General features: G+C 33.2%; 1 long non-coding RNA gene across 1 annotated transcript; it reads left to right on the top strand.

Moving 5' to 3' along the window:
- The first annotated feature begins 11,036 nt into the window (after nucleotides 1-11,036).
- On the top strand, nucleotides 11,037-14,199 carry LOC139503135 (uncharacterized). The gene is made up of 2 exons (XR_011659037.1): nucleotides 11,037-11,719; nucleotides 13,236-14,199. It is a non-coding gene; the product is annotated as an uncharacterized lncRNA (long non-coding RNA).
- The last annotated feature ends 3,211 nt before the right edge of the window (nucleotides 14,200-17,410 follow it).

Genomic DNA, 17,410 nt, shown 5'->3' with positions numbered 1-17,410 from the left:
CATTAAAATTCAGTTCAAGAGAAGTCCGAGTCTGATGTCAAAAGATGTAACAAAAGAAAATAAATAAAATGACAATAATACATAAATAACAACAGACTACTAGCAGTTAACTGACATGCCAGCTCCAGACCTCAATTAAACTGATTGAAAGATTATGTCTTCATCATATGAATATCAGGTACAATCCCTCCCGTTAGGGGTTTAGTATCATACTATCATAAAATATATTAGAAGAACATAACCCGTGTCATGCCAACAACTGTTTTTTTAGAAATAAATGTGTTTAGTTCCGATGCAAAGACCCTATCAGTGAATCAATGTTAAAGCCAAAATATGCAATCTTTAATGACCTGACAACAGTATCGTAACTATATCCCCTTTTAATAAGTCTATTTAAAGGTTTTGTTAGTTTCTGAGGAGAATACTGACATTTTTGTGCTTTATAAAGAATATTTCCATAAAATTTTGGATGTGAAATACCTGAACGTATAAGATGTCTGCATGTTGAGTTATATTTACGAATTATTTCCTTATACCGGTGATAAAATTTAGTAAATGTTTTGACCAGTTTGTGATATCGAAAACCCTGGTGTAATAATTTTTCAGTAATACATAAATTTCTCTCGCTAAAATCTAATACATTGTTACATACACGAGCGAATCGTACAAGTTGAGATATATAAACACCATAAGATGGTGACAAGGGAACGTCACCATCTAAAAATGGATAATTAACAATAGGAAATGAAAAATCATCTCTTTTATCATAAATTTTTGTATTAAGCTTCCCGTTTATGATATAGATATCAAGATCGAGGAAAGGGCAGTGGTCATTGTTATCATTAGCTTTATTTAAAGTAAGTTCTACAGGATAAATTTCTTTAGTATACATACTGAAGTCGTCATTATTTAGAGCCAATATATCATCCAAATATCTAAAAGTATTGTTAAATTTTTGTATCAAATGTTGTTTTGATGGGTCTTTGCTAATTTTAGTCATAAATTGTAACTCACTACTAGTCTGTTGATACCCTCGGGGACGAAACGTCCACCAGCAGTGGCATCAACCCAGTGGTGTAAATAGTTATCAAAGGTATTATAGGTCAAAGTATGGTCCTAAATGCGGAGCCTTGACTCACACCGAACATCAAGCTATAAAGGGCCACAAAAATGACTAATGTGAAACTGTTCAAACGGGATTACCAACGGTCAAATCTATATATAATACGAGAAACACTTATGAACTACATCAACAAACAACAACTACTGAACATCAGATTCCTGTTATACATGAACAGAAGTTGATCAATAATTCACAATTGAAATCTTTCTTTTTATAATTTTATTTGGGTGTAAAATCGTGAGCCGAAGAGGCGGGCCCCCTTTTTTTGGAAAAATTTGGTTGATTATATAGGGAATCTCTGAAGCATGACCGGAGCGGGCCACCTCCTGCGCAGTCAGTGGGCCCCTACTTATGAACATTTCTGGATCCGTCACTGAGCCGAAGCATATTTGGTATGAAAGGTGGAAATTAAAATAATGGAACCGTATGGAACGTTTTTGCAATTTTCTAATGATTAACTAATAAATAATTTAAAAACTAATTGAAATGAAAAGAGTGAACGATGTGTTTTTTTAACTTTTTTAATTTCATTTCTTTGTTTTGGAGTTAAGTGTGATGTTCATTTTATCTGACCTAGTTTACATTTTCGTTTAGATGCCAGCTGAAGCCCGACTTCGGATGTGGAATTTTCTTGCTTTATTGGAGACCCATTTGGGACCATCTTTCGGTGTTGTTTTTTTAATTTTGGTCGGGTTGTTGTTGTTTTTACACATTTCCAATTCTCAATTTTATGTTATCAAATAAACTATAATAACTTTAGAATGAAGTTAGGAAAATTTCGATAATATGCAACAGTCGAATCTGCGCATGCCTTTTTATTTTCTAATTAGCGAACTTCCAGTTTTGACAATTATATACTATTTTTTGTAATACTGACTTTTGACTCTGGAGTTGATATCTTTAAACAGGTAAGCGACTTCGCCGGTTGGACATTCTGGTACTCTTTCAAGTAGGAGCAATGAAACATATAAAATCAAGCTTTCAATCGGCACATTTTTTTTTGGAAAAAAGTAAACCACTTCTCTCCTGCCCACCCTTCCCCCTCAAAAAATGAAAAAAAATGTACCGATTATGTATTTGATTTTACTTTTTTAGGAAGCTCTTACTTGACCGAGTACCAGGATGTCCTACAACATAGATGGTAACCTGTCGAAAAATTATACAATCCGATGTCAAAAGTCGGTAATATGAAAATAATCCGTCTATTGAAGAGTGGAATTGTCAATTTGATGCTTACAATGTAACTGTAGATATTAAATTACTTTGAAAGCTACTTTTGAATCTTAATTTCCTAGAAAGATTACCAATTATACATCTTTAAAACTTGCAAGAAAAAGTTTAAGCGAAATTTCTATCAAAATAAAATGCAAATATTACTATCAAATATAAACCAATCAAAATGATCAATTAAAGAAAAAAATACTAGCCACGACAAGGACGAATTGTGATAATTTCTATGTAAATATAAGTCACATATTAAGATCTATATCAACGATATTTAATCAGTATATGACAAAGCATTTTTTCAAACTATTTACCTGTTATATACCTGTTATGAGTATAACCACAAATATCACAAGAGGATCAGTGTATAAGGAAAAATAAAAAGGAAAAACAAAGATGGGCGTGAAAGTTCATGTTGAATATTGGTAAGTTATTCGTTTAATTTCCATTTATTATTTAAGATTTTTTATAAATTTAACAAAATCAGCTGTGAAATTGATTTTTTCCTTTATCGGTATCAAGTTTCAGGTGAATTTCAATTTAGTTTAGGTAGATCGATTGCTTGTTGTTTGCTCAACGTCAAACGCAAATATGTTCTTATTGTTCGGGACATAGTTTTGATAGATAATAATTCCTTCCCCTCAAACAGATAAATAAATTCAAAAAAAAATATTAGAAGGCCCCATGCAAAAATGAAATTATGTTTATACTTGCGGAAATCGTATGATAGGTCAAAATGTACCACTGATAAGAATAACAGAGCTTATGTAATGGTATCATTTGAAAAAATAAAGAAAGAAGTGTGTGTTACTGTTTGGATTAAGCAACAATTATAGTAACAATGCGAGTATTCATTTGTATGTTTCGGAAATAAGTGCGGCATATGTTGTCTCTTTGAAACATTACTCATTTCCATTTTCTAATAATTCTATCTATATTTTAAAAATATTATTTATCAAATTTAAGTCGTTTAACTTGAATATCAATTTACCATAGAATCAATAGTGTATTTGGCTTGTTTATAAGAACAAGCACATACAAATGGAAAACTTTCATAAATATCGATATATAATGCATGACCTAGACTTCTTTTGTAATTAAGTAATTTTTAAAGGTACATAATACATTAAACACATATTATATAATCTATTATAAAATGGTCTGTGAACATATAAAGGATTATTCAGATAATGATGACACAGCAAGTTTTTAATTTCGAAAATAATACCTGAATAGGAACTAATTCTATATTTTATATTTTAAATTTATATGTTCCCCGACATGAGAACACCCTCAGGGTTACAATCAATTAATCGATCTTCCGACCTGCAGTAAAGCGACAACCGCATCCCCTTAATTAGGGGGGGGGGGTAAAATTAGATGCCTCATGTATAAATAGTACGTCGCTCAATGCAAGTGATGAAACTGTCGAACACCGGGGGTGGGGGTGGGGGGGGGTGCTATTGCAACTCTTTTATTCAACTGTCATGCAATTGTGAGCTTTAGCTAGCTACAAAACCAGGTTTACTCCACGTTTTTCTACAAAAGAAAATGCCTTTACCAAAACAGGAATATTTCAAATGATATCCATTTGTTTGATGTGTTTGAGCTTTTGAATTTGCAATTTGCTTAGGGACAATCCGTTTATAATTTTCCTCGGAATTTGGCATTCTTATATTTTTACTTTTTATATATAAATTGCTAACATATGACTTTACTTTATTTTACGTTTCAGTTGATTGAGGTTAAACAGGCAAGCTGACCATGGTATGGAACCAAAAGAGTTATAAACGTGCAGGAAAGCTAGTTGTGTGATTTATTAAACCGGGATGTCATTAAAAAGACGGGCATAAAAATGAAGCATTTTGCAAAATGTAAAATAATTCATGACGTTAACTGAATGAAAGAAAAGATGTGATAATAACCAAACATTTAACAAACTAAATTTAAAAAAAAGTTGAACTCCGAATAAAAAAAAAAAAACCCGAAAATTGAATATTTAATCTTTGTATACTAAACTGAAACTTTACGATACAATATAATAATTGTGTTTCTGATAAAGTAATTGAAGTCTATGGGGAAATAAAGTATGATAAGTGATGGAATATTTTGATAAAGATTAATGTATCTTTACATTAAAAACTTAAAACTATTCCGTTACTTGTATAAGAGAAATAAATTGGCGAAAAACTTAAGGAGACAACCACTACATTAAACAAAACTAGATTTAGTTGATAAACTACACAAGACGAAACTATTCGTCTTTGGTTAGGTCAAATCAAAATTATAAAAAAATGTTCATCAAAAAGTCGAGTACACCGTTCATATTTTTGATCTTTTTAATCGCTCTCATTTTATCAATAAATGAAAACTGTGGTAAAAAGCGATGAAGCCACAGTTTGATGTAGACTTGATGAATGACAGGTTTCTTAATCAATCACAAACAAAATTGTTCTGTATTTAGACTCAAAATTATTAAAAACATTAAAATTGAAAGTGTTTTTTGTCTGTTTCTTTAGTTATACTATGTTGAACATTTCGTCTGTTCTGGGTTTTTTTTAACGGAAAAAAATAAATGACGATAAAGGGGGTAATACCATAGAGCGAATACAATTATACTATATGTTGAATTCTACAGACAAACAATAAAAGACGAGCAGACAAATAATTGTCGACAAGCACTACATACTACATGTTAAATTACAGAACATCCCCCTCCTAAAAAAAGGTTGGGAACGGTTGGGAACTCTAGCTATATATATATATATATATATATAGGTGAATTGATGACACTCGTCAACATGACAAGTTTACAATTAGGATTCATAAAGCTATACGAAATGACATACATTCTATCGGCTTGTCGAAAGTTAAAACAAAAATCTAGCAAAGCTAATCCCATACAATGTAGGAAGACATTCTCACTATGGAAGACCTATTCGCTGTCAGGACAGTGGATGGTTTTTGACTAATTTCTATCAAGGAACCAGTTCGAACACAGTAGGAGGTGTTGGAACTTACACGTAACACGTTCTCAATTCATTTGCAATCACAAATAAAACAACCACAGTTATCACCCCTGAATATGTCTAGTTGTAATTTTCTCAATTATTAAACAATAGAAACATCTTAAGCCTATTACACTCAAAAAGTGAATAGAATGGTTAAAAACCATTTTACAAATGATAGCAAAATAACATGCGTTTCTTTTATGAAAATAAAACTGCAAGTAATTAATTGGAAAAATACCACAGCATACAAAATTTCTATTGATATAACATGTTTCACGTTCACTATAAATTTTTGCTCCTCTCCTAATGAAGTGTAACTGAAGGTGAGGGTGCCGATCGGATACTGGTAGGCAGTGGTGTTCTCCTGAATAGATGGACTTGTTCATTCAAAGTCTTGACGGAGCAGAACATAAGCACTGCCTGTACCAGACACCGCTTTGATGTAACTCCTGTTCGGCTGTTTATTGCACAGGAAGACGGATACTGGAAGGCAGTGGTGTTCTCCTGAATAGATGGACTTGTTCATTCATTGTCTTGACGGGGCAGAACATAAGCAATGCCTATACCATACACCGCTTTCATGTATCTCCTGTTCGGCTGTATATTGCACAGGAAAATATCCATTACATCAGCTTCTGAAGAGGGAAGCAAAGAGTTGGTAAGCAAGAGAGATTGTGAGGTAGCGAGAGTGGGAGACAGTGCAACAAAGCTAGAAAGCAAAAAAGTGAGAGTGGGACAGAACTAGTGAGCTAAATAGTGAGAGTGGGAGAGAGCTAAAGTGGGTGAGAGGGAGAGAGAGTGAGAGTGGTGAGAGAGCGAGAGAGACTGATAGTGGTGAGAGAGCGACAGTGGGATAGATCGAGAGTGGGAGAGATCGAGAGTGGGAGAATGGACAAATGGGTGAGTAAAACATGTAGAAGAGCAAGTAGCGAGAATGGGATAGTGGGAGAGAGCTAGAGAGTGAGAGTAGGAGTGCGCGAGAGTGGAAGAGAGCGAGAGTATGAGTGAGTGAGAGTGTGAGAGAGCGAAAGAGTGTGCGACAGTGGGAGAGCGAGGTAGCGAGGGCGGGAAAGTGGGAGAGAGCGAGTGTGGGAGTGAGCGAGAGTGGGAGAGAGCAAAAGAATTGGAGAGAGTGAATTCGAAGCGTGAGGGAGAAAGATGGAGAGCGAGTGTTGGAGAGAGCGTGGGATAGTGACAGTGGGTGGATGAGAGAAAGTGAGGATGTAGGAGAGAGGACAAGAAGGAGAGACACAATCACTAATAACGACAAGTCTTTCTTCGTTTTTGCATTAAGAATATATTTTCATCACTTTACCTATTTTGATACACATAACGCATGTAAAGGTATTCACGGAAACTATGAGCGTAGAATATGAGCAGTCCTTGCGCACGACAAAAAATGATACGCATACCTTGTGTCTTATTCTTCAGGTAGCAATACATGTTGTTTAACTTCAGTTGTACTTTCTTTTTGTCTATTGTTTTGAGTTGTAGGATATCTTTAATGTAAAGAAAGTTTATTCACAAAACAATTTTCATACTTGATGAAAATAAATCTTTCCTTGCCTTTTCTTTTATTTTACATATTTTGTCGTGAAAAACAATGTTTTAAGTAAGATATAAGCCTCTAACGGTCCATTATGTAAAATATTGAACAGGTCATCGGCGTGCGGCCTCAAACCTGTCCAATATTGTACAGAATAAACTGTTATCGGCTTATATTCCTTACTTAGTGATCTGGCCTTTTATCAAATTTCACAAAAAACAATCGAAATGATATATTTCATTCATATGTGTAATAAACAAAGTGGAAACTGGCATTTGTTTGACGTTCTTGACCCGTTCGGACGAATGCAGTTTTAAAACTACTATTGACATGCAAATGATTGAATAGAAATTAGAAATAGGAAAGCTAAATTTCAATTTTGGTTTCGTGTATTTTTTTGAACTGTACAATGTAGCAAAAGTGTGTACCAAATTAAAACAAAACTATTGCATATAAACAATTGAAGTCCAAAATGTGATGAAATAGCTTTAAGAAAAATGACGTAGAATAAAGAAAGAAGTATCTTTACATTTCATAGACGGAAGGGGAATTGATCTACATATAGATTGTCTTTTCTTTGCATGATTAAATATCGAAAATGTAGGGAAACGCGCGTATAAAGATGGCAGAAAAACCAAATGCACTACTATAAGAAAATCAATATACCAAAGAAAAGCGTTCCACTATTGCACTTTTTTATATTTCAAAGGTCAAATCCGATACAAAATAGCCTTGGGTGAATAGTGCATGTAACTACATGTATATACTTATTTACATAGGGTGTAAGTTGTCGTCTGTTGAAAATGTTCATAAGTTCAAAATAAACAAAGTGTTTCTCATTGCGATTACGAATGTTTTCATTTGTTATGTTGTTAGTTGTGAGTTGAGAGTATGCTTCAATCAGTAAACTCCTTCATGTATAATAAAGAAAAAAAGCCCTTTTATTTAACATCAAATGGATGAAGGTTCAATGGCATTTGATTCATAATACTTCGGATTCACTTATTTTCGTGGATTAAGGAAACCTTACACATGTTACATTTACATGAATTTCTAATTATGTGGTTTTGAAGAAGTTTTTATACAAGCGTATAGGAAATCTGTAATGTTTTGAAAATTTAGTTTTGTGGTGCACCCACACCCACGAAATGCACGAAATTTGGTATCCACCGAATAATAAGGTATCCACAGTATTCCATTGTTGATGCAGTCAGTCAAGGGAGGCAATCATTTTCTCTTTCAGAAATGAACATATGACAATGTAATATATTACGATGTAAGCATGTTGCGATTCGAGAGTGAGAGGGCATATATTTTGATATGAAGGACTTGCGGGTGTCTGAAGTATCAATGTGGGTCGTTTCACTCATCTTCGTTTGCCTTAGGGCGCTATCATATGGTTTTCAATTGGGGGAGGGTGAGCTAGGATGAGAGTAAAAAAGACAGGACATATTTTTTGAAAAACAAATGCAGCATGTCATTTTATGTGAAAAAAAGTCAGGATAAACAACTTAACCAAGGCTAGACCGACGAGAGTGAATACAAAAATGCAGGACAGAGATTACAACTAACAAAATGCAAACGTTTGGACTCGGAAGACTCAGATCTTGACCTAATGACCCATTGTCACCTTTCATTGTTTGAGACAATCACATATATAGTTGTTGTCTTACATTTTATAGTTATTTTCTGTGTTCGGTTGTTTTTTCCTTGACGTATGACCCACATAACCTTTTATTCATCTTTGTAGTTTGAAGCCTGAAGGCAGAGTCTTTTTTCTTTCTTTTATTTATTTCCTTTTATCTTTTGGTATCTTGAGAGATGGAAAGCAATTGTCATGTCGGCCTCGGCTTTAACGCCCTTGAACTGAAAACCAGAAATATGAATAGTCCATTTACACGGTTGATTCATATCAAATCATTTTGAGCGAGATAAATACGGTCAGATTTTATATCGTACATTTTCTATAGAAAATGATTCGCTTAGTATGTCTCAGTTTTGTTTGTCTTTGTTTTACAATAAGCCATGTTTATGGAAAACTGGAAAACGACAGAATTGATTTAAAAATTATTTATAAAGAAATGTTAGAATTGCGCGAAACCGTTCACAAATTAGATAATGTCGTTCAGGAACAAAGTGCCCGGATATACGATCTTGAAACAACAGTCACTATCCAAAGAACCCACATTAAAGATTTAATGACCGATAAGAAAACTGACATAGAATACCGTAGAAAACTGGAACATCGTTTTAAAATGATTGAAAATAATTTTGTCAGGAAACATTCCGATCCGAAGGAATATAGTGTGAAAAGCAGTAATATTTCTCCACTTGAAAATGGAGATATACCGGAAAATACGGATAATAAAAGTGGAATCGTTGATGGATTGGTCAAAGAAATAGTAAATACTAAATTGAATGCAACTTCTCGGAAAGGTAAGGTTTAAGTATTATATCTACCACGCTATTTACGAGTTACCATATCTAAACGACGAATCCGTAAGAAAAGTTCGTTTAAATATGTTAATGAGTAAGGCGTGGTGTATATGTTTTGTAATATCATTCAAAAGTAGCCTGGTGATTTTTTATCCAATAAATAACCAGTGGGATTGTCGTTCTAGCCCGCTGCTTAGTGCGCGCAAGAGAAAATCGATCCAGTTTGGAATACGGCACATCAGATATGACAAAAAGTCTTTTTTTCTGAATTGAGCGACACGGGTTCCTCTGAGGCACATACCATTCGATTTTTTGGGGGGCCTGGGAATTTTTAAAACAAATTATTCCGGCTCTGTAAAAAAAAAAAATCTAAAAAAAAAGATTTTCCCCACCAAAATTGTATTGCAACAAAATTTGATTGCTTTTATTAAATAAAAATATTGCGGCTCAGGTATAAACAGCACCCCCCTCCGATTCGTAAGAGGTGTGTCTAAAAAGTTCGTTAAAATAATAATAAGTCAGTGACGGAAAGTAGAAAGTAGAAATCATTTTTGTAAAACAAACGAAATCCTTGTCCTCATGCATTTACTGAACTGTTAATCACATGGAGACGTAACAAAGTGGGGGAGTTTCAGTTTTGGTTTAACATAAAAAAAAAATTATAAAATTAAACCACAGTCCAATCTCCGCCTATCTACATGAAGTTGCAAGGACAAAGTACGTCATGATTCTTTTTATAGGAATAACAAATCAATCTTTATATTTAACCATGGTTTTTCAAAAACCGAACTATTAAGCAGATTATCACGTAAAAACGTCAAAGGAAAAATGCCGTATTATTTTACAAACACTTTTAATTTAATATTTCGATATCGGATATGACTGTCAATTAAAGACGTAAACACTAGTAGCACGATTTCAGTCTGAAACGGTCATTTTGGTCTGATCGTATCTTAATTGACTGGATTTACCGCTAGAGGAAAACGTCAATACTTGTCAGATCGTTGAGTCTCCGTTCGGATCGATAGTCTCATTAGGTAAATTAGTCTGTTAAGACATGTCAAGATATTTAAGACTGTATCGTCTAGCGAGCTGTTTAGATTCGTTAAGACCGTGTCAGACTAAAACAGACCATGGATACAAACTGACGTCAAGATGTTGTCAGACCGTGTCCAGTCGTGTTCAGATTTTAATAATTTGGACACAAAACGAGTGAAACTTTCCCATTATTTATCAGGGGTTGTTCCCCTTTCAAGAATAAAATAAAACTGTGAAAGAAGACGATTTGTTTAACTGAAAGTCTACCACGTCCCCTTAATCATGTTATTTAAATAAAGCAAATATTCAATTTGAATTCTAACTTCTTCCTATTTAATTATTTAACATTGTTTTATAATTATATAAATAAAAAAAAAGTAGCTCAAAGTCATACTGCTGCACAAATCGCCGCGAATTGACTAAAAAAAAATCAACAGATTGCCGAAATAATATTTATTAATTGAATATAAGCACCTGAACCTTTATATTTAATGGTTTACAAGTGATTGCAATACGTTTTACATGCAATTACAGACTGTCGTACGTGGTGAAGAATTTGTCATTCATTTTTACACCCTTATTTAATAATAACGGATGTCGGCCGTGAACACTTAAAAACGTGATCTTAATATGTTAAATTAAATTTAAGATGTAACTATTTTTAAATATTGTAAATGAATGCATTATCATTTATCTTTTTATGTTACCTATATAAATTGCATTTGAGTAAATTTGAGGCAGGGAAAAAAATATATATATAACTCTGTCTTTTATCGTTTTCCGTTTATTGTCATGACATTGTCCGTTTATTTTTGCCAGACTCATGCGTTTGACTTTCCATCTTTATTTTTTAATGTGTCTATAATTCGAGAGCCTTTTGTAAAAAAAACTACATACCAGAAGCCTTCGTTAAAAAATAAAGTTTGAATATTATAGCAGAAAAAGGCTTATAAATTCATTCAAATTTATATTTGAAATAGGATAAATAATCAAGAAAATGTTTATAAATACGTCAGACACTGTACTACATTTAAAGACCAGGTTACATATATATTACATGCATACAGCATAATAAAGCTGGTTTAATTTGAATGACTATCCATTAGGGACATTTTTCGACGATAATTAATCAAATCTGACAAGTTTAATTAAAAACGGAAAATAATTCTTCGCCCGTAAACGATTTAACGTTACCGTACCCTCTTTATTTTTGTTGCATTCATGTCGCATGTGTGTCGGCAGTGTCAGCGCTTCTAATAGCTAACTTATTTTTACACAAAATCGTTGACATGGTAGAAGGAAACTATAGTACAATATAAGCTGAGCTGGAAATTGCAATTGGTGAGTAGAAATGAATATTTTAATACATGTCTATCAGAATAATCATTGATCATGGTCCATGCATCATCACCCAAGAGTTTGAAGGAAAAATGTTCACATTTGTTAAATTTGTGCATACAGGTATGAATCGACGTTCCAATACTCCACACTCTTGGATAGTGGCCTGTTCAAAGGCAAAGTAAGAATTTGGGCTTGTTAAAAAATTGTTCCTGTGATTGGACCCCCCCCCCCCTTTTTCATGTTTTATGGAAGATCAATGCATGATTTAAAAAGTTATATATAAACTAGTATGGTTTAAACCCCCTTTTAAAAATGGCTGGATCCACCCTGTTTATTGCCATTGCCTAACATGCATTGACATGTGGGGTATTCACAATGGTATGGTTGTGCTGGATGGCCTATTACAACAGTTACAAGACCTAAACCCCTGATCGAGTAATCCTACATATTGTATGTTAATGTATTGATAATGCCACGTCCTAAATTTGCATGAAATATTTGTCACTTTTTTTTATTAACCAATAACCAACCAATCTTCACATGTTACAATGTAGTCCGAGACAAGCTTGTCTGGCAAAACAGCCGTTTGGACGTCAGAGTAATCTCGGACTAGTTACGAAGATGATATACCTATTTATATAGCCACTGGTGGGTGATGTACAATAATTATAATTTGTCACATATGTGTTATGAATACCTTCAACATGTTCAAGGCTTGGGTTTGTATATGTGCAATAACCTCAAAATTGCCCGGTGCAAAAAAAGAGTATATTGATATTGTGCCCTGACATGCCTGATTCCAAATGATGAGACGGCATTGCGTCCTTAACAACAATTTTTAACACTTTTTCATCTTTTGTGATAAGAAATTTAAGATTTTACCGGGTATGATTCATTATTTTGTTATAAATGATTTGTTATGCTCTAAATTTTGTAGAACTTAAATATATGTTATAACAGAAGAAAAAGAAATTATGTTGAAATTTTTATTTTTATCTTTTGTATATTATTCACTGTCATGACTGTCATGACTAAATAAAAATTAGATCCCACGCATGCGCGGCATAGTTAAATAAGTGCCCGACACGTTATCATCAGTATGTTGATGGATTATAAAGAAGAAGAAGAAGAATCTTATAAATACTATTTGCTTTGTCACCATGTCACGTTGGTAGTAATATTCAACAAATTTTATTTTAAAAAAAAAAGTATTATAAATTGATCACAACAAGGATAGTGCTATATAGCCTCTATTAGCCAGTAACCCTTCATTGAAGTATACACCTAAGAAAACATTGATGTTGAAAGAGAGAACATTTTGTTTTAGAAATAGAACCTCAAAAAAGGGTTTTATTCTTCTTCTCATAAGGGACTTATCAATTAAATTGTACAAGTCATAAATTCATTTCTTTACATCATTAAACTTTGTTGTCAAGCAAATTATGATAGCTAGTTTTTCTTGTAGATAAATACAAGTTTATATATAATAAATACTTAATGTATATTTTTTTTGTAGATAAGATATCACATTGGTTTGAGCATGATTCCCAGCCAGATTATGAAGCGGCATATATCATGTATATCAATGTATATATAGGAAATATATAGTGTCACTAAGTTACTCTCATATGGTACCTCATTTGTACCTGTAGCTATAAATTGTGAAATGGTGGATTCATTCATAATTTTGTGTTACTTATTGGTTTGGAAATAACGTTGATAGAGCTAACAGCATTATGTCATGATGTACAGTTGACGGGATGATCTGATTCGACAAAAAGAAAATTGTGAATTGAACAAATAGCAAACTTACAATTCATAGAAAAAAATGTAGGAAATACAATGTACTACATTACTTGGTGACAGAGCATACCTTTGATATATATATATATATATATTTGAAATAAGTAATATTAACAATTTGAAATAAAGAGAATTTAAAGTTTTCTAGGAATATTAGTAGTGCATCATATCTTAATTCCATGATTACCTTGGATAGTTATATCATTAAGAATAGAAAATTGGAATAATGGAAATTTCTAGTTTCAGTGAATATCAATCATTGTCAATACTAAAAGTGCAGCATCATGATCATACATCATCTGATTCACCTTGGATAATTATTCATTTGAAATAAGAATTTGGATATAATAAGAGTTTCTATGCTGCCATTGCTATTGTTGGCTACATGTACCACCAGGGAGTGTTAAACCTCCTTTACTTTCCATGAGGGTCTGTCACGGTCCATCACTATTGGTTAGTGTCATATATATGCATGATGATGAAAGTTTTTACCAACCTAGACAAGCTTTACAGCCCTGGCATGGTTGTTGGTTAGAGTCGAATGACAGCTTGCTGTATAGTTATAATAGTCTGAATGTATCTACATGTATTTTAATAATCTTCTAAATTACTGTTCATTCTGAAACTGGCATTTTATAATAGTAGTCAAACATATTAAACAATACATGTACTTCAAAGTATCATTTTATTTTGTCTCGCCTTACACAAAAGTCATGAAAGTTGGTTGTATACAAGAAATTTGTATTACAGTCTTGGGGTGATGATGTAAGCTATTTTATAGAGCTTTACATTTTAAAAGCTAAAAGAGCTGGATGTTTCTTGTCTTGTATTCAGATTTCAGATGCTAGTAGCTAATTAATATGTTATGATGTTTCAGTTTGCCATTATATGTACATTGCACCTGACCCCATTTTCATGGTTCAATGACTGCATGTAAAATATACTGTTACTTAATCAATGAAATGCTCTCTTATACTGTATATTTTATATATGTAATTGGATACATTTTATTGTATATGAGTATCTTGAAAGATCTACTTGTCTATCAGGTTGGGTTGACCTGACCTTGACCTTCATGGATAATTTAAGTGATTAAGGTTATTTCAGTTTGATACAATGTTAACATGGTTAGGTTTGTTTCTCAGTTTATACTTCCTAATAAAATTGACACTGGAAATGGGGAATGTGTCAAAAAGACAACAACCCGACTACAGAGCAGACAATAGCCGAAGGTCATCAATGTTTCTCATAAGCTATAAGCTACATTGTACATGTATAGGATCACTACTTTTGGCATATTTATGGAATAAATGTAAGTTGTACATGTTTGACATTTTTGAATGGCTTATTTCATCTGACAATGACACCATTTTCATGGTTTTTATGTTTAGTCTTTTTCTCTGTTTCTATGGTTACTATAAACGTTTAACCATAAATTTGGGGTATGGAAGAACTGTGTAAATTCAAAAATTCATGAAATTCATGAAATTATCTGTCATATATCTGTCTGGCATGGTTATTTTGACTGGACTTCATTTTAATGGATTATTGATAATGTAAAGTTTATGTGATACTTATAGACTAGTAAAATCTTCTTATTACAGAATTTCAATAAAAAGGTCATGAATAAGGCCACATTTAAAAGAATGTCTGTTTCCCATCCCAGGGGGATTATTTTTTACCTGGGTGTGGGGAGGGGAAACAAACAATTTTTATTTTGGCCTAAGGAGATATGGTGAGACGACTATCAACCATTTAAACCATGTAGACCAAGTAATTTACTTGTTAGTCACTATATAATAGGTCACTGCACACCCTTCAACAATGACCAAAAACTAAAACTTTATAATGAGCACCCTATAAAAGGTTCAGCCTGTAATGAGGCATCTGACACAGTTAATGTAAAATATTCAGACGAGAAACCCAACAGTGATGACAATTTGATTTATTATACCATACCCTCCCCCCCCCCCCTTTGAAGTTAAATGTCTAATCCCTTAGTGTACTGATATGAATAGTATTTTACTGGAAATGTTTCGGAAAATAGATATTGATGCTAACGTAAATATTTTATCCAATAAAAAGACAGGAAATAAGTCGGTGAACCAAAAAGTTCAAATCTAATTGAAAATTAAAGTGCCCATGAACTCACTGATCATGCACGAGTGATTCTATTCATAAAAAGTGTCCGTGTAACAATTAAGAAGAGTCTGTGTATCATCGAAAAAGAGTCTGTGTAACAACCGTTAATGTACTGTTTTTCTATAGCTCTGCAAAGGGGGGGGGGGGGGGGGGGGGGGGGGGGGGGGTCAAAGTCATTCAAAGGTCACTGTACGGCCTTTAACAATGAGCAAAATCCATACAGCATTCTAGTACGGCATACGTTTTACCTCAGCGAACTCTCTGTCTTGGTGATGTATCAATCATTTGCTTCAGGTCGATCCATTTCGCATCTCGTCATGAATATGCGTGATATATTTGCCACTGGACATTAAGGGAGCCATCAATTTATCAGTTTCATTTAGTGATGCATGCTAATTATATATAGTTCTCAAATGATAATTGTCTAAAACTGTTTCCATTTTTGTGTATTTTATTTTTTAGCGTAAATTTTAGAATTTCTTTCCGAATCTTTCTCTTTGCATTTATTTGTTTGTAAACATTTAATAAAGTAGTCCATGTCAGGGGTTAGATTGTATACAGCCAATCTAAGACAAGGGCAGTAGAACAGAAAACAGTCTCCATTGTATACATACATATGCATTTATGTTATAGCGTAAAACAACGACATGTAGCTCGTTTTGTTGAAACAATTACTTAATTCTTTATATATATATATATATCTGGTATAGTTGTCATAAAAGCAAAAACGGACGAAAAAGTTGGCAACAATTTATAATAAGACTAAACTTATTTTGGCGGTTTCGTTTCTTCTAAAGTGTTAAATTCAACCATGCGACTGGCTTACTTGGAGATTCAGGTGACCTTTTTCGTTTTTAGAAATTTCAATCGAAGTTCGTATATCCCTTCAACGATTTATTCAATTTTTTTTAACGTATAGATAGCGCGAAACTCTCACTACACCATGCATAGACTATTTTTTTTCGACCAAATACGGCTGCTTATTTATACAACCGAACAACCAAACGTCCGCACCCAATTTTAGCAAAGATATACTGTCGAACGGGGTAAGTCAAGAGATGTGAATATTTCTATACCCAATCAATCATTTGGTTTTGAAAACAATTTTAAAGGTATACATTAAGACGACATCAACCCAACGACACATATCAATCAAAACATTAAGAGTCAACACACAGATTTTTGTTATTGAAAGAAACCTATACAGAATAAAAAGCCTAAACCGCAACAAGACTAAAGCAGTAATTTTTTTTAGACAAAAATGCAAGTGTTCCGTAGAAATATTTCACGTACCATTTTTTTTTATTTCGATCGTTGAAAATTATAGCAGGTGTGATATAAATCAGTAGATTTAGGACAAAACTATAATATGGAAATATAATATGAAAATTAAGCCTGCTTTGTACTAGACCGACACACTGAGATTGATTTTTAACGTGTAAGTTCACAAGCTAACAGTTCGAAAGAAAGAAAAAACTCTTTGTTAGACCCGTTTGGGATTCGGACTAAAGTCCTCTCGCTGTCGAGGTGAACTTATTCTCACGAGACCAACCAGGAGAGAGGTAACATACTCATACCAAAAACTCGAGCATAATAAACAATACAGTTTAACAGAATTATCACCGTTACTAATGCGATTTTAAAGTCATGATCTTATCTAAATTAGATACCGTTATGTGATGTTGGTATCTACACGTATGAATAGAGATGGCCGACATCAGAGTAGATTGAGAGGACCATCGCTCT

This window comes from Mytilus edulis, chromosome 14 (genome assembly GCF_963676685.1).
Source record: "Mytilus edulis chromosome 14, xbMytEdul2.2, whole genome shotgun sequence".
NCBI classification, from domain to species: domain Eukaryota; kingdom Metazoa; phylum Mollusca; class Bivalvia; order Mytilida; family Mytilidae; genus Mytilus; species Mytilus edulis.
Note: the sequence above shows the minus strand (reverse complement) of the source record. Positions and strands in the feature narration are given on the sequence as shown.